Raw genomic sequence first — 19,221 nt, 5'->3', positions numbered from 1 at the left:
TTAAGTATGTTTTCCTTTGTGTTCTGTTTTTCTAACTCTGATGGCACATTCCTATTGTGGGGTTTTTGGGGGGGTGGGGGTGGGAAGTTCTCATGAAATTGCATCACTCATGTGGGGAGATACCAAATACTGTAGTTTCTAATGCGTGTGCCTGACACCACTTTGCTTATAGGTGATTTCCTTGCTTTGGTGGCAGTTATTTAGTCTTGTTTTGAACGCTGAAATGATGATACCATTGTTATGGCTGCTCCGGTGGAGGCTTTCTTCTTGCATTGGCAAAGCTGAAACTAATGCTGAAAAGGCAGATGTGGTCACTGGAGGAGATGTGTAGAAAAGGTAAGCCTGAAAATCTGCTCTAATGTTGCCCTTAAACCCTCTGGGAAGTAGAAAGGAAAGCTGGAAATGGATTATAGTCTCTCAAGGAATTGAATTAAAAAGTCAGAACACTCAAGGTGAAGAATATTCTGTTGCAAAACAGTTTTCTAAAATGTGTTAATTTAAAAACAGTGTTGTCACATTGCTCGTGAGGCACCAACTTAAGTAACAAGTTTGCATTGTTTATCATATGATATTCTTATAATTTCCACTAGAGTGGGTGAAATTGAAATGTATGTATTTTTTAAATTGGGTATCTTTTGTGAAATATTTACTTGGCACCTTTTATACCACTCTGTTTACAGTGAAGTTGACTGTACGTAATTACTTAATGCTGTTTGTAGGAACACCCCGTGAAAGAGGATAGAGAAATGTTTAAAGAAGATACAGCTGTAGAATCACAAGTGTCAGTAGATCCTTCTAATAATAAGTAATTCTAGTATAATTCAGTTGACAGCTTCCCTCTAAAGTCTAATCCCTACTGTAATTTATTAATAATCTTAAAGTTGCAACAGATCCATTTCAATGAAAGGATTTTTAAAAATTTTATCTTTTTTTAAATTATTTTAATCCCATTTGGCAGCCCTAGGATGATCTTTAAATCCAGGCATTTTAAGTGAAATGTACTCAAGTTCTACTGCCTTCACACCCACTTCCTTGTATTTGTGAATTTTGACTTTCACATTGGTGGTACCTTCAGCTAGAATGGTGTCTAGAAAGAGGTAGACTTTTTTTCAAGTTAAAATGTTAGTAATTTTATTCAGGCCGGTGTATCAGTCAGGGACATAATAGATTAGGGTCTGCAGGGAGCATTGATGGGGCACCCCAACTACAACAAATAGATTACATCGAGAAGCATAATTGTGAATGGCAGAAATAATGAGTACTTAGGGTTTCTATAGTGCCTTTCATTCCCAGGCTCCTGATTTCTGCAGTAGCATTAATTACTGGTAGTTAACCATCACAAAAGCTTTTTGAAATAATAGTTATTGTTATCCTTATTTTATAGATTGTTTAATAACTGGAGTTCCTCCAGATTCACACTTGTGTAAGTGAGATAAGAATTTCTCCCACAGTCTACTGTTGGCCTTGGACTAACATCTAGTTCTTAGCTTTAGCAGGCTACGGATAATTGACTGTTTCAGAAAAGAAAATGTGAAAGAAAGATCTATTCTGTCATAAAATATCCTTTGGATTCATTCTGGGAGTCATTTGTTAGTTTCATTTCAGAAGCAAAGATGGGAATGGGAGAGTAAGTGCATCCAGAAGGGAAGGAGTCTGCCAGAATTGTTTTCTCTCAGCTTTGCTCTTGACGGTAGTTGCCTTTAAGCACTCTAACTCAGAGTGTCTCATGCTACAATCCAGAACAGCTGTCCCAGTACAATTACAGATATGAAGTGGGCGTAGAGACGGGGCTAACACGGACAACAGGAAAAAACCTTCAAAAGCTGCCATGTTTGGTGCCTCTAGAAGGGCCTAGGGAGAAAGACAGCAAAAAAAAAGAAGGCGGTGGGGGGAGGAGGAAGATAGCATTAACCTAGTTAAGGGGTTTGGGTTCCTACTTTGGTATTTCATCTTAGGCCAGTAAAACCCCCGACACTGCAGCTAACCTTGATGTTGAGGGAGAGGCAGGCAGAATGCTTTCTGGACCTCCGCAAGCCTTCCACCTGAGTGTATCTGTCCTGCCAGTTTCCTTCTGGCACAGAACTGGTCAGTGGAGCCTTGGGCACATGAAAAACTGCTACAGCTTGCACAGAACATGCTGTGCAAGACAGATTCCGCCCCCCCCCCCATGCTTTGATACTTGTATTTTGCTAGGTGTTTGAAGACCCTGACAGACGTGAACACATAATGTATTTGCTTTCTCTGTAGGGCCTCTCAGCAGTGTTATAGTACACCTGCTGATATGGAAGTAAACATAGGTAAAGTCTGCATATCAGCACTTCTATGGAACTCAGAATGTTTCTCTTTCTTTTGCCTTTTCCTGTTGCTTCTAGTATGCTTAAACTGTTGCTGTTGCCTAGGAATAAAATTTACCCAAGCTCTAGCACCACCTCCTGTCCAAAGCGGGGCTTCGATGTGAATCAACAGACCAAACCAAAAAGTTCTCTTAAAGGTGACCCCCTTTTTTTTTTTCCTGTACGAAACAAAGTGCAGAAAATGTGAACTTCTGTTCCTTTCAATTGACTTTTCCTTCCTGTGTTTTACAATAGGAATTTCAGGAATACCGAGTCTGCTTTTACTGGAACGTGTTCTCATGGTTGTGGGGTTTTTTTGCTAGCGTAAATTGCATTAAGAAAGTTAGCAGCTGTTGCTGTTTTAAGAAAAAACAGTACAAAATGTTCCTTTAAAATGACTTTTGTTAATAAGCTTCAAGCTCACAGATGATGCGCACAAAGCCTGTAGAGATTTTTGCAGAAAAAATTACTTGTGAATCTCTGGCTTGCATGGCTTAAAGCTTTTTGGGGGCGATGTCTGGCTTTTTGTTCTGGTTTTGTGCACCATCTAGCCTTGGTAATAGTAATCTAAACTTAATAACTTTGAGAAGACCTTGCAAGATTACTTATGTACACATGCAAAATAAACTGCTCACAGCTGCAGCGATGAACAACAAATGTTGCTCTAAGGCAGGACTAGTTTTTATTTTAAGGCAACATTTCCTAACTTTCACTTCCTCTGCAACAGATAATGGATTTAGGCCAGACATGATGTAAATAAGGTATGAGGACTCTAAGACAAATGGGGAGGGATTGCTGAGCAAGCAGATGAATCTGTAGGCAGGAATGCATCTTAAGATTTGGGTGAAGTGCAGGAAAGCACAAAATCATATATATCTGGCATAGCAGTTATACCACATGCAATATAGCCCCAATCGGTACAGCCTTACGGGGTGCAAACTTTTAACTGAGAGCAAAATTTTATGTTTGTTTTTGGGAACATATACAACTGGAATGAGATACTGAAAGCTGAAGATCTGTTTGCTTTAACTTATGGTTGTTTCTGCAGGCACATGCACCTAAAACTGTATAGCACCAACAGATTTACAGATGTCATCCTATACATGTTTGGTTTTAAAAACAAACAAACAATGGTGCCCAAAAGCCTGGGCAAGACTGTAGTGAGATCTTGAGGGTCAAGGATGTAAGAAAAAGATTTTAAAAATCCTGAGTGTAGGGGAAAAAAGAATAAACATTTCTTATAATGAAGTCCTTATTTCATCTGCAGAAACGATCCCTTTCTCTTTGCACAGTGAGATCTTGAGGGTCAAGGATGTAAGAAAAAGATTTTTAAAATCCTGAGTGTAGGGGAAAAAAGAATAAACTTTTCTTATAATGAAGTCCTTATTTCATCTGCAGAAGCGATCCCTTTCTCTTTGCACAGTGGCCGGGAGACTGCAGGGCAGGCACAATCCTTGGGCTCCCACTGCTGGCTTTCCTTTGCAAACAACCACCGCACAGGGCAGAGCTGAAACATGACTGGTGTTACCTGGACCCAGCTTACGGCTCTGCCAGAATAAACGGTTCAATGTGATCACAGAATCTGCTCGGAGACCATCCTAATGTGTAAAGGGACATAGTAGAAAAAGGCACCGCACCTGTCTTATATTGCTTTTGCAGCAAATAATAAGGAATACCTGATCTATTTACAGAATATTTGTCTAGTACTGATAGCGTCTACTAAGCATCAAAAATACATAATGACCTCTCCTAAATACACTTGATACAATGGGATTTGGCTCCAAATACATTTAATTCCAATCGGCTTTGGCCTGTGCTTGAATCCTCACTGCAAAGGGTTAGAAATTAAATCAGGTATAGTGTAGATAGCAGGTATCACATGGGCAGCATCGCAGCAGTTATGTGAACTATTCAATTGGCAGAAAAAAAAAACCCCACCCAAACCCAAAAAAAACCCCACAACCCCAAAAAACCAAAAAAGCTTCGTCTTAACTCAAATGCTTTTGCAAATCTAGGTTAGAGCCCAGCTGGGAAGGGCCAAAATAAGCTGATGTGGGCACGCTTCATGTAGTAATCATTAGAACTACGACTGCTGCAGCAAGAGTGCTGCACACTGTTCCTGTTGTTAGCTCCTCACTTAAAATATATGTGAAAATGTTCTAGGGAATGCAAGAAATACGGGAAGGATGAAAGTAAATCTTTCAAGCTAAGAAGAATCAGTGTCATTCCCACAGATGGTGTTGCCTTGCTTTACAAAGAAAGGTAATGTCTGAATGCTAGAAAGCAATATTTTTTTCCCCTAGGAGCTAAGTAAACCATTTCTGTCCCTTTCCCAGCCTGGGGCTCAAATGGTATGTTCTGTGGTTGGAAATGCTAATCTGAAGGATGCCTGCCTGCCATTAGCCAGCTTACTATATAACTGTGGTTGTATGTATGGAGAAGTACATTAGGTTTTAGGACTTTAGTTGATACCTTTTTTCTGCCCTACCAATGTAATTTTTCCTCAAAGAGAATGAACGAGGTCTCCGACAATCTATTTGTTTATTTGGCAGCCAGGGGTTGAAGGATGGGAAAGAGTTAAAACCAGAGATTTTCTTTAGATTCCTGAGACCTAGGAGTCAGTATGTCCATGAGCAAAGGTTACATGAACTAATAGATTAGGACAAGATTTGGTTGCATAAACACTGTTACTGCATTTCAATCTGTCACGGAGTCAGCCCTGCAGATTACTGCAGGCAGAGCTAGCCTGGGGCTTACAGTCCATCTCGCTGGACTGCCTCTGGCACTGGGTACGCTTGAAATAGCGTTACTGCCTGGCTGCGGGGCTGCTCTGAAATCTGTGTGTACTACTTCATAGGTCTTATTTGTGCAAGCCTTACTTAATGTACGGTGCTGTTGCTCTCAGCTTGTGTCTAATTTGGAATGTCACCCAGGTATATTGGTTGCATAATAATTTTGTCTCTGTTTCATTTAACCAAGGGTTATGCCTCTTATGATGACGGTCCAATATAGGCAGCCGCAGGAGTAGAGCCAAATCCTCTTCAAATTCCCCCAGCTTTCCTGGAGCCTCTGTCCCTCGTCTCTCTTCCTTCCATCATACTGTCCCCCCAGCATATCCTGGATGAGCCTCTCTGCTCATCTGAGAGAAGTCAGGGAAGCCAATATCAGAAGGCTTCTGCTGCGTGGGGCAGCAATGGGGATGGGTATGCTGCCCAAGCTTATTGTCCGGGGAAAGGGAGGTTGGATTAGGTGTGTTGAGTGGGCTGGAGGTAATCCACAGGCCAAGGGGCCAACAGACAACTACATTATGACGACTGTGGTCTAAATTGTTTGGGAATATGGGAAAACAAAGCCTTTCTTGGAGCTGCAGAGCTATGTTTTTTCAAAGTGCATCAGGGTCAGAAATTATGCTCCCAGACTGCAGTCCTTTCCTCTCACACAGTGTTTTCCTTGGTGCTTTCCCCAGCTTCTCGCTGATACCATTTCCTCATTTTACATCTAGGAACTGAGGCGTCAACATTCAAGTCTTTATTTAGATGCTTGACTGCTATTAAGTAGAGCTAACTGTCTCTACAGCAGGCTTTGTTCATAGCACTCAGTCCTGGGCACCAGCTAAGATCTAGAAAAGACTCTGATACTCTTGTTTCTATTTGTCGTCCAAAGACCAAATAATTTTTTTGAATCACACCATTTGCAAAAGTAAACTAAAGAGGTTTAGTATATACATGAATGTGTTTTTGAAGAGTTCAGATCCAAATTTGCAAAAGTGTGTTAGTGGACGAGACACGTCAGACAGAATTATTGGTGACTTCTCCAAGTGTAACATTTTGTACTGTTTTTTGTCTGGGAGCCCTGCCGGCTTTTGTGGTGCTGGCTTGCCTCCTTTCCAGTTGAGAATAATGGAACAGAGGGAAGACTAGCAATGAAATGCAGAGCGAAGCTAAAGGTGTGATTAAATTCTCAAAAAGGCTAAAGCCCTTGTTGCATGAAAGGCAGCTTAGAACTACCTCAAAACTGCCTTGAATTGTTGGGTTTTGTGCAATTATTTATTGCTTTTTGCTACTGGATATTAAGCAACTGTGGAGAACAGGGGAGATGGTCTGTGGTTGTGCATGGGAGGAAATGAGATCTTGGAAAATGAGAAGTGAGAGCAGAGTGCCCATGTGACGGTCCCTTGACTTAAGATGAGATTCAAGGCTTCACATCATGAAATCTTTGGTTTATAACAAAACATGCTTAAAAGAGGCATCTTGTTTGCATTCTCCACAATCAGCTGTTTTTCCTATTCGTTTGATAACCAAACAAAAAAAATAGTGCTGTGTAGAGATTTGCTAAGTCTCTCAAATAGATGAGATTGCTTGTATCAGCAGGCTGCCTGGCAAACTGCCAAGGCAAAACAAAGGCAAAAGAACCGGTCCACTTTCTTGAGAAAGCTGCTCTTAAATCCAAGATGAAAAAGAAAGGAGATGACATGGCTCAAAACCACCAGTTTTCACAGTACTAAAAAGCCTGACAGCTTTCAAAAAGATTAATCCCACAGAATACTACATCTATGTTGCTCCTTGAAAAAAGTCATGTCAGTAGTGTTACAGCATTATTCCCAAGCAAGATGAATGTAGATGACCTGGCAGATTTCGTAATGACTTTCTGAACCCAACAGATGAGAGAAACCCACACAAACCATCTTCCTTTTCACAGAAAAATAGAATTGCGGAATAGAGGCTTATTCATAGACCATACTTGCTACAATTGGGCTGTCTAATCAGCAGTTATCTTCTCCCAGGCAGAAGAAGCAGAAGTCATTGTGCTGCTCACTGCATAGAAACACTCTAAATGTGTCTGACAGCTATTCTTTTCTAAAAATAGATATACAGCCCCCCCCCCCCCCCCAACCTGGCATATCCTTAATTAGATGTGTAAAAATGGCTTTTTTTTATTGATCTATCTTCAATATAGAATAGTGGAGTCCCTAAAGAGTAAGGCTGTTACTGCTTTTTAACAGTGGCTTTTTATTAGGCTGTCATATGCTTTGTAGTGCAACTCAGGCAATAAGGATCTTCGATCCAAAACATGATCCACCACACAGCATGCTCATTGGATTAAATGAATAAAGCAGCCTTAGAACAGAGACTGGACCCTGGTCTCCTGTCCCCATACTGACTAATTGCTAGTAAAGATTGCCATATTCATTCTCACTTTTTCCCTAATTCTCAGTGGATCTTCAAGTTGTTAACGCCAAGTGTTGCCTTACGCAGGCTAAAAGCATTCACGCACACTAGCCCGGGCAGATTGTTCTACAGCAGTCAAGGCCAGTTCGAGTTGGTGTGGTTTTACACACACACCCCCAGCGTATTCACGCTCTGCCCTAGCGCTCGTGCTCATCTAACCCTGCAGTGTAAGGTTTTTCCTGTGGAGTCTGATGAGTGCCAGGGGCGGTAGGAGAAGGGGAAGGAATGCACAAATAACACAGACTGGTTTACACTTTGGGGAAATGACAATAGAGGCAGGTCATGATTCTGAGGATTATTTGGACATAGATACCTAAACATTACTTTCTGGGTCTAGTTATTAGTCAGTACTGGGAAGCCCGAGAATTTGAGAACTCATTTTCTTAAAGAACTCCTGTACATGAGAAGATGGTCTAGAGTTGCAGATACAAGTTTAGCATTTATATATAAATGGCATTGCTTTCTTAAGTAGAACATCAACATGTGATCAGATGGATTGTATCTGTAAATTATCATTGAATTACAGCTGATGCATGTTTATCTAAAATTTTAATTTGAAGTTTTTGTGATATTGCTTATCTGACAGGATTGCTTTCTTTGTAAAATTCTATGTGAGAAATAATTGTGCTTCTCAGGTCAAATGGAAGGGGATGGTCAGTTTTATGTTTTCAAAGTCTTAGATGCATTTCAATTGCCTCATGTGGGTGTGAAAACACTTGCTCCTATACCGGGCTGACTGGAATTCTTTTGGGAGTCCTAGCACAAGCAAAAACTGAAAAGCTGGCACTGCATACAGAATGCCAATTTCGGTAAGGGGCTAGCAGTATCTGGAGCAGGGAGCTTCTGACTGGTTATAGGCATAGTAAAAGTTAAGTTTGGCTATGGTGTGTCAGTTAGTATCTTGAAGGCACTCTCAGACTGTACTAAAGCGCTGTTACTCTTCAGAAACACTCAAAAATACTTTACAATGGAGATATCCAAATTGACTGTGGCAGATGACATTCAGGCAGATGAGCAGTGCTACCCACAAGACAGCATAATGTTCCTGGAGGGCTACATTATTGTGCTAGACTAGAACATATTCCAGAAATGCATTAAGCTAAAATTGGCCTGGCTGCAGGTGCAGTTTCACTGGCTTAAGTGGCTTTGAATACACAGACAGCAAATACCAGCCTTGCAGGGTTTGCATACAGAGCCCCCAGAGAGAGAGATATGAACAAACTGCAAGCAGCGTTTTTGTGAGTCAGCTCAGAAAGGCACTTCCAGCAGCGCACTCTCCCCCCGGGGGCACTTGAACCTTCCTGCTCAAAGAGCTGCTCTGCCAGCAGCAGAGCTCCGGAGGTTCAAGGCTGGTGGAGGAACTCAGCAGCCGCAGTCTGGGCAGGTCCAAATCGCCCTGCCTGGCATGAAAAAGTTACTGCAAATGACAGGAGTCTGGGGAGTGCAAGGAAAGGCTGTAGGGTTAGAAATGGGAAGGGGTGAGAGGAGGGCTTCAGTGCAAGTTTTTAGGTCTTGTATGGAGGAACCAAGAGATCAGGGTGGTTTTCCCATGCCATACCCTCTTCTGAAGAGGGGTAGCTGGCCAAAGTGCGGTTAGTGAATTTTAGGTGAGACAAAGGGCTTCTGGACTAGGACTGGGCTGCTTCTCTCTTGAATGTGGAAGCCCTGATTGCCTGGATGGAGCTGGGGTGACAAAAACTGGCCTGTGGGTCTGACAGCTCTGCCTGGTGGTGCCCTTCTTCAGCAGGCAAGCAGAGCTGACTGCCTTTCTTCACATGAGGTGACTCAAAAGTCATGGGGCTGGTGGCTTGCTTTCTTCTGATCTTCAAACACCCAAATCAGTAAACAGGAATTTTGAAAGCTCTTTTCTGTGGCTGGGTGTAGGACTTTAATTTCATGAAATTAAAACACATTCTCACATGTTTAAACCCTGGGTGGAGTTCTAGGGAAACACTGAATGCTAGTCAGGCTGAGTAACAGTGGCAGAACTGTTCTGCAAAAATCCTGTTGAAAAACAATATTTTCCTTCTTCCCAAAAGAAATTCATCAACGTTGTCTGCATTTAGCCTAATGTATCTGTAGGCTATTGACTTCTCCGTTTCCTTCATCTGTCAACTTTGTTAAAGAAAGGATACAGAATAAATTCTCCAAATTTGTATTTGAGATATTTTTACACCTTTTCTCATTAAATGTAAAATATAAAGCTGTATGCCAATCACATTGTTATGGATGCCCAGATATGCAACCTGTTGAGGTAAAAGTTGGTCACCACTATCTTTCAGTAAGCACATTTTGATGCTTTTAATGAAAACAGTCAACCTTGCTGGACATACCAAATCCAGGACAAGAGAGCTACGCAACTTCCTCCTGTAGAGTGTTTAAAGAAAAAGAGGAGTGCAATATTATCCTCACGTTGTATCCTTTCTATGTTCTTGGGATGTCGTTTGGGCAACTTGGGACAAGTTTGGAAGATGCGTTTGGCTGGAAGGCTCATACACTGAGTTGTTCCACAGCTGGCCACTGGCACCCATGGAACAATGTTGGAATAGCTACGACTGCCAGGAGTGTGTCTTATGTCAATCAAAGGTCTTTTGCTAGAATAAGAAAGGAAGCAAAATGCTGTAGAGTTGTCCTCTCCCTGCAGCACCATCGCAGTCCTGTGCCATTGGGGGGAGAGGCCTGGGCATGATCCTGGGCTGCCGGGAATGCTGCAGATAAGAATGCTCTGGAAGGGACAGGTTCAAGGAACTTCTGTTTCCAGCCTTGCAGGAGGGATGCACAAGGTCAGCACAAACAGCTGACTTCAAGTGCCTACTCTGCTTCATTGCTGGTAACTAAAATAAAGCAGCCGGAAAGCTGCTGCTGACCCATGCGTGGCTGTTAACCCCTGAAATGCTTCCTGACCTGTAGCCCAAAGGAGTAATCGCTCAGTGAGCGTGTGGGGGTGTGTGTCTTAGGAACAGAGCTTGGAAGCACATAGAAAATGACTGGTTTTGCAGCCCATTTTGAAGATTCGGGGAGCAATCTTGTGTTCCTAAAAGCACCAGGAGGGCGGTCTTGGTCCCCCTCTCCCAGCTGAGTTAGGCACAATGGGAGGGTACTCCATGAAGACTAAGGAACAAAATGAGAAGGTAGTGTAAGTGTTTTACAAGAAGGGTATTAAGTCCTTCCTGAACAGAAAGAAAGAGGACTTGAAAGGGTTATTTTCTGATGTTTTGACATCCTTCTCCTTGCCCCATCAGAGATCCAACCAGCCTGCCTTGTGTAAAGCTTTGAATGGAGGGGAATAGGCCAGAAAGAAATAAAAGCGGCTCGCAATGTGGAGACAAGGAGTGGTGCTTGGGAAAAGATGGTGTGTAGCAGCTGATAAAGGTGAGTGAAAGAGGAGATTCTTTACAGAAATGGGCCACCATGGATGGGAACAAGACTCCGCTGGCCATATCTATCCTTGATGTTCCCCACTGCACCACGGGTCACGCCTGGCAGCTGGGAGGGACCTGGATGCCTGTGTCCTTGAGGCAGGGTTTCCCTCCTGGGGGAGGATGGGACAGGGGATGCTCAACAGCAGCAGCACCCTCGGGACCCTGCCAGTGCCCTCGGGTGAGCCCCTGCGTCAGGCCGAGTGCGAGGGCATGGTGCTGCCTTCACGCTTGCGCGCAGCGAGGGCCAGACTGGCCGCAGCCTCCCGCAAGTTGGGGATCCCCCGTGGGGCGCGGCGGGGCAGGCGGCCGCACGTGGGTGGGCAGCCGTCAGCCCAGAAGGGCCCGCGCCAGGCGCGGGAGGGCGGGCGCGACCGGGAGTGTAGGTGCCAGGGCGTGGGACTTGTGGGAGGGCAGCCGAGGCCGCAGCTGCAAGCGCCCTGACGTGTGAGCTGATACAGACTTTTTTTAGTCACTTTGGTTCAGCTAAGATTTGTTTTAGTAAGGGGAAGCAGGTTCTGGAAAATGACTTGCAACAGAAAATTTGTTCTAAATTGTGTCCTGTCCATGACAAACTGGGTAGCATACCGCTTTTTCCATTTCTCCCTAGTCAGCACAGACAATCTCGCTCTTTCCAGTCCATTGGGATGTCTTTGTTCCCAGTCCACCCCTATACAAGTGATGCGTTCTGAGTTTGGGAGGTTTCTTGTTGGTTGGTTGTTTTTCCCAATTGCTCTGGATTACCAGAAGCAATGGGTGTTTCCTACTGGTGATTTCACATTTACATGAGGGCAGAAATTGAACGCAGCCAGGGTGGCTTGGCCCAGGCGCCAGTTCCCTTGTATACCTTTCATAATTTTCCTTTTATCCTTATCATTCCTGGTTTTCCCCCTCTGCTCCTCCTCTTCCTGCCCCTCTTTACCTCCCCTCCCTGTGCTTCCCTGGCGGCATTGCTGGCTCTGCACAGGCCCAGTTCCTCTAATCAGATGAAGCTGCAGGATTATCTCTCTCCCTCCCTCCTAGGCTCCATTTTATTTCCTCTCCAGCCAAGGGGGGAGGCAGGAAGGGGCGTCTCGTCTAGGCAGAGGAAACCCCATCTCCCGGTCTCCTGCCTTTGATGCTCTCTAACAATCCCTCCTCCTTCCCCTTCTCATACACTCACCTTAGTGTCAACAGCATCAGGCGGATCAAGGAGCCCAGTTTCTAAAGGAAATCTGAACTCTTTTGGCTTTTGTTCTCCTCAGATTTCTGAGCATCTGTTTTAAATACCCTCCATGTAACTTGGACAGGGAAGCTGGATGTGCAGTCTCTGAGTAGGGGGAAGGTAAGGACCACGCAAGTCATGCACTGCCCGCTCTTTCATCTCCCGTAAGGGCACCGAGCCCGCTCCGGTTTGCCGGCAGGTCTTTGAGAGTAACGAAGCAGATGAGTGGAAGGGAGAGGAGCTGCACAGAGACAGACCCAGGCTTCTGTAAGTGCTGTGGCGGCAGCAGGGGGTTGGTAGCTGGGCTGAAAAGCCCAGGAAATTGTAGGTTTCTCTTTTACTGAAATGATGGGAACTATCGCTCTGAGCTTTAATTGAATTTAATATAGTTCTGCAGAAGGTGGGCTTGTTGTGCTGGTGTCTTTCGCTTAGATGTGTATGTATTTGTCTTTTAGCAAGTGTTTGTGGAATACACTTGTCACTGTTTCTCTGGGGGAGAAAAAAACCCAAATCCTATTCATCTTATTCCTCTGCACATCTGCAAGTTTACGAAGATGCCTTTTGATTATCTTTTGTGTGTATGCTCGGTTTTTGGTACAAAAAAAAAAAGAAAAGAGTAAATTGCATTGCTTTAAATTGTTACCTTTTAGTACTAATCTGCCAGAGAATGGTTTCCTTTGTTTTTTCTGCCATGTGTACCACATGTTTTTTTAAATTCCTAAGAAGTTAATATCCAACACTAGAGAAAAACTGAGGAATATTTCAGTGCCTTCTGCATATCAGCTTTGTTTTACACCCTTCGTTCCTAGATAAATGATCAATCACTATTTAGAATGACCAATAAAATTTTCTCTTAAACTGAAACGTCTTTTCCAAAGTCAAAGATTTGATTTGCTTTGGCTTTTTATTGTCAGTAGAGTAAATGTTTTAAATCAGAAACCACAGTAGAAGAGTGTTTTGTGCATATGTCGTAGTTTATAACCTCCTATGATTAAAAGTAAGAATTTGTGCTGATGCACTTCTGGATTTTAGGGGAAGAGGTTTAAAAGGGAGGGGGAGAGCAAGCTGTAATTTCTGTTTAGAGAACCCTAAGCATGAAAGATGATTGGAAAGATAACCACTGGATAAATATAATTTGTAAGATGTTGATCTTGTGCATAAATAAGATGGACCATATAAAGACCAAAATCTACCTCTCTTCCAGTGACTCAGGCTTCAAAGTAATCATCTGATACAAAAGTATCGGTGATTTCCTTGCACCAAGATATTGATTAAAGCTTGCAAATAGTTGTTTGCATGTTTAAGGTTAAGCACATGTCTGAATGTTTGCAGGACCTAGATTGCAGTAAGATCTGAGTTCAAAGACCTCCTCTACACAGAGTCTTTGTGTAAAAGAATTGGGTTTGGGGAAGGTTTCATTTATGAGGGTGGATCAGATGAGGGCTTCAGGTTTTCATGTTGTGGTTCAGTTACTCTGTAAAACACTCTGATTATAGGGTTTTGTTGTTTTTTACCAACCAGACATTTTTTTCTTAACTGTACTTTAGAGAGAACTGTAATTGCAGTTTAGTTTATCTGACAATTAGCTAGGCCTGCATAAACAAGAGCAGTAAACTGCATATAGCCTTGTGATGTCTGAGCTGGTTTATAATACCAAATGTGATAATTCCCCATTAGATAACCATACCAAATCCACATTTTTCCTTCTGTAGTAAACCATACATACACAAAAAATACACTTGAAACATAAGAGTGTATGAGGGAGGGTGGAACAGACAAAAATTTTTATTGATCATTATACTTCTGAAGTTTAATTTTCTTTCTGTTAAGGGCAATGACAAAGGGTAAATTGGAGGTAGCTTTAAAACACTCCAGATGAGCAGAGGTATTTGCTCTACCAGTGAGATAACATTACACCTGTCTGCAGGCTGGTTAGTTCTGTGCAGAACAGCAGCAGAATCCTCTTCCTTCTTCAGCAACCCTTCTGGAGATTAAAGAGGCTGAATTCTCCATTCTTTTCCCCTATGGTTAGTGTTTTAAAATGAGGATAGAGTGTACTTGACTGGTCCCTTGTATGTGGATATTGCAAGCTGTTATACAATTTGCAGGAGAATGCAGTCCAGGAAGGATGCTTTCAAAGACTCAGGAACTAGACAGAGAGCTGCTAGTGGTGTCTGTTAATTTTCCATGTTCTATAAGTAGTTTTTTTCAATGAATCTGAAAAAATACAAATCTTCTTTTTGTTATCATATGCCGTAATTTTATTTTTGCAAGTGACCCTCAAGTAGTTGGGCAATTCTCTTACTTCCTAAAAGAAACAAAAGTTTGTATGTTTGGCAGACATATGTGATATTTCATTGCTTGTAGTCCCAAACCATTCTGGCCCAAGAACAACAGTACAGCATGAATCATAGGCTGCAACAAATGATGTTACACTTTACCTTCCTTGTCAGCCTTGCATTCTTTTTTTTTTTTTTTTTTTTTTTTTTTTTTTTATTTTCTGTGACGGTGAGTAGCACCATAGGGTTTGTGGGCACCGGCCGTTTGGTGAATTCTTGCAGTTTCATTGTACAGTAGTAAGAGGGGGTTTTTTAGGTGGTGTGAACTGTAAAGCTGTATGCATATACAGTATCAGATGTTAAAACACTTCTCTTTGGGCTACTAAAATTCTGGAGGATCTGGATCATCCAAACTCTTAATAGTCTTTTTTTTCATTGGGGCAGGTGGGGAGTGTTTCAGTGGTGAAGAGAGATCTTTTCTGTAAAAGCAAAAAGAGGGGGAGAATGAAAATAAATGTTGGAGTATGGTGGTCAGGAATATCTGCACGAGAGATACAATGAGAAGGCAGTGAACTGAGCATACTAAATGAGCCATTCTCTGGTTAAGATCATTTGATGCAGTATTTCTTATGGATGCATTACAACTATTGAATTAATCTAAAGTTATGCAGCTGATAGTTTATATATATGTTAAGAACTGTCCTTCAGGAGTATCCTCTGATTCCTTAGTGGATGATGGGTAAGAAGGTGATCTCTTTCCTTTACAAAAGCTGTTAAAGTTCTTCAGAATAAAGTTCCATTCAGAGAAATTATCTTTAGCAACAGGAACCACAAAAAAAATCACTTTGGGGCTGCTTAGGTATGTATACTTAGAGCATGGGAATAGGGAGAGGCTCACTAAATGAAGTTGACATCAGCCAGGTCTTTGCTAGCATGGTGTTGAGTGTGAGCATTAAGCATGTGAGTTATATCTAAGCGTCATTCTGCACCAAAAAGTCATCGTAAGAAAGCACCTTTAAACTGGCCTGGCCCTGTGTGCATCTTTAAAGTAGTGTGTCTTCCAAAATTACGGCTTAACTCTTGCACAGGGTGGAGTTAATACAAAATGGAGAAAGGAGCAGGAGTATTTCTCCACCTGCAGAATATTTGCTAATTAAGCCTTAGCAAGGGCACACCTGAGTGTGCAAATGAAGGTTGATGGGATTGAGGTGTTGTAAGACCTTCATTTGACTTGCAGAGCTTTACTCTAGTCAATAGTGAATAAGACTGACAGAAACAGTTCATCTGAGCTGAACTGAAAGATCCAACTTCCTTTTCAGCTCACACTAAGCAAACCTGACATGGAAATTGGAGAAGTGATGAATGCACAAAGCCACCCTAACTCTTCTAAACTGGATATTTTTTTTTTTACTTTTAAAATTATTTTATTGCTTTCTGCAAAGAATCTGCTTGGAAAGTTCGGCGTTTATGACTGAACAGGGTGGATAAGTACATCTTGAAACATTGTCAATGAAAAAGATACATCTTGTTTTAGCAGTTTTATTTGGTTCTCAGTGGGCTCTAAACTGTGGAAGGGGGATGGAGTGCTCTTGTTGATTTAGTAACAAGAAGGGTGCTAACAGATTGGAAAGAAACTTTTGGAGTTCACTGCATCCCTCATATGTATCGCTTTGCCTGTAGAATACAGGGATCACTTTTGTGGTTCCTTTCAAAAGTCATTCCTGTTATACCTTGTTTCACTAAAAGGTACACATTCCACTAATCAATTTAAACAAATTGTTTAGTATTGCAAAATGGTTGCACATTCCAGCTTCTTTTGAGGCTCAGGATGAGAAGCTATACGAAAACTTGTCATTGGCGATGACAGATAAAAGCACAAAATTATGAAAACAATTAAAAAAAAAAATCATTGAATCATTCCATTTGGAAGGGACCTTGGGAACTCATCTATTCCAACCTCCTGCTCCAAGCAGAGACAGCTATGAGGGTCAGATCAGGTTTCTTAGGGGCTTTTCCACTTCATTGTTGAATATGGTCAAACCAATGTTTGAAAAGCAAAGAATTCCTGTAACAGAGACTTAATTCTTTATAATCAGGATCTTGTTGCTAGCAATTAACAGCAGATGCTTAAAGAGTTATCCACTAGCTGCCCATGTCGTGCAGGTGGGATCTTCCTCTACCCTGGTGGTGACAGGAAGCTGCATTGTCTTGCAGCTCTTGTTGTTCCGAATTTATACCTCAATTGTTTGTGTTTCTGACATTATTAAATGTTAATAAGGAAGTGGAGACTTCTGCAGCTCATTTTGTGGTTTAGATTAAGCAAGAGGAGGGGGAAGTTGCTTATTTACATAGAGCAGGGTGTAAACATAAGCTCTGGAGGAAGTTCTTCACATACTCAGATTTGACAAAACATTTGCAAGCTTTAGTCTGCTGCTTCACTGTGTCTTGGTTTTCTTTTCTTAAGGTCTCTGGTGTCAAAAAAGCTTTGGATAGTATCTTGTGAGCATGGGCTCTCCTCTAGCCAAGGTCTAATGTTTTTCTTCTCTCAGTCCTGAGAGAGTAGAGAGATGCTCCCTTTCATCACTTTCAGATGTTTTCTGAAAACTATAGATAATAGTTTCCCACATAGGTCTGATTAGACCACAGAGTAATTGGGACAGTTGCTTTTTTGAGAGAGACAGACTGCACTTTGACATAATAACTGTTATTAATGACAGAATACCAAGTTTGAAAAGGAAACATTCTTCCTAGTTCCTCCCATATTCTTTGTTTATCTAGTTTCAAAGCTAGCTTATACTACAGTCGGACAATGGGGACTTTTAGCAACACTATGAAACATGATTAGAGAGTCTTCTTTTTAGTCCTTTTCAATACTCACTTGATTATATGTCTGTAGTACCACTTATCCCTCTGGATAGAGATTGCCAGTTCTTTTCCAGCTTAAAGATGTATAAAAGACTGCTTGCAGTGTGAATCGAAGGCTTAAATTTGTCACAGAATCTCTCTGCCAGAGAGTTTTTCATGAAAAGTTCATGATAGTGAAATAAAAGCTTGGAAGTGAATGCAGCACTGCAGGACAACGTGGTCTGCAGTTGTGACAGCTCTGCTTATAAAGGTATAATGGATCTATTATAACAAATCATTGCTACTTAATATACCATACATATATAAGATGCATGTTATTAGCATGCATATTATACATACAATATATACATATGACACCTAATTTGATCGATTCTGTTAATACTGGGCTTATGTATTTGAAATCCTTAAGATTACTCATCCTCACTTGATGCTGGGAAGCTGGAGGAGGGGATGCTTTAAACAGATGCTTCTGAGGCATGGATAGTGTCTGAACCTTACCGGTAGGACGAGTTTTCTGCAAGCGCCACAAGAATTTCACATAGAGATGCTCTATTTATTTCTTTCAAACCAAGTATTACAAAAGAAGGGCCAGAATACATTCTTCTCAATGTCTTATATTTAAAATCTTTCATTCTGGGATTTCAGAGTGCCCTGCAATCATGAATTAAGCCTTTAAATACCTGCATCAGGGTCTTCTGCTTCTAATCCCTGAGTCACAGATGAGTAAACTGAGTCACAAAGTGAATGACTTCCTCAAGGTCATACAGTATGTCAGTGAACACAGACAGCATTAGAAGGCAATTGCTTCCTCTTTTTAATGACTGAGCAATTGTTTATTATAATCTAGAAGTCAGTTTTCTGTCAGTCTACGATCTACAAGTCTGTCTTTTCCCTACCACTGCTGAGAGCAGCTTCTGGAGGTAGACAGATTGCCTTTTTGAATCTTTCTTTTCTCCAATGTTTTGTGCGCAGTTCATAAACACCGTCATTTAAATAAAGGATTAAAGGGTTTTTTTGTAGCCCTTGCATAGTGTTCAATCACAGGGAAAAATAAGGGAACAAGAAATGAGGGTAAATTACTAGGTCTTGCTAGATAAGTTGCCAGGTTTTTTAGGCAGGAAAGAAATTAACTATTACATGTAGAAGAAGAATGAGCCATCTTTGATTGTTTTGGTGGGACACCTTTCAATCTGTAAATATTGTCTTCCTTTATCCTAACAGATGTTTGGAGAGCTTCAGATTACTGTCACTTTTGTTTGTCACCATTATTCCTGTCTGATGCCACTGTGGGAATTGCCATCCTTCTATTAAAGACGAAATGTGAACATGAAAAGCTGGTGTACTTGCGGCTATATCTAGTCAGTATTTTTAAGGCAGATTTGAGTTTGCTTTGTCTGCCACCGTAACTAGTTATAAAGCTTTGATCTCTGTCGGCATAACACTGAGCCCAAGTGAGCGAGCTTTTCTGGGAGGCTGGGTGTGTTAGATGGAGGCTCAGCTCTGCGCTCTTGGCCACCTCCTTCCAGTCAGCACAGAGCACGTGCACACTAACTGTCCGTAGAGTTGCACATGTTGTGTGACAGAGCTTCAGGTGTCAGATGCACGTTCAGTTGTCAGGTGAACCTGACATTGCCCTCGTATTCAAAAGTAACCAGCTGGAGTGCTGAATGCTGAAGTTAAAGCTAGGATATCTATAGGGCAGAGAGGCTAAGCCAAGATGAGGTCATATCTTCCTTCTAACTGTTGCTACTAAGCTTTCAAGCAAAGAGCAAAAAATTATGATTTGAATATTTTCTCCTAAAACACATGAATTTACAAGTAGATATTTTAATCACTCAGCCAGTTTGGGTGGAGTTTGCTGGATGTGCAAACTGCTGGCCTCTTGTGAAGTTT

The sequence above is a fragment of the Pelecanus crispus genome, chromosome 10 (genome assembly GCF_030463565.1).
Source record: "Pelecanus crispus isolate bPelCri1 chromosome 10, bPelCri1.pri, whole genome shotgun sequence".
NCBI lineage: Eukaryota > Metazoa > Chordata > Aves > Pelecaniformes > Pelecanidae > Pelecanus > Pelecanus crispus.
This window is presented reverse-complemented; position numbering follows the sequence as displayed.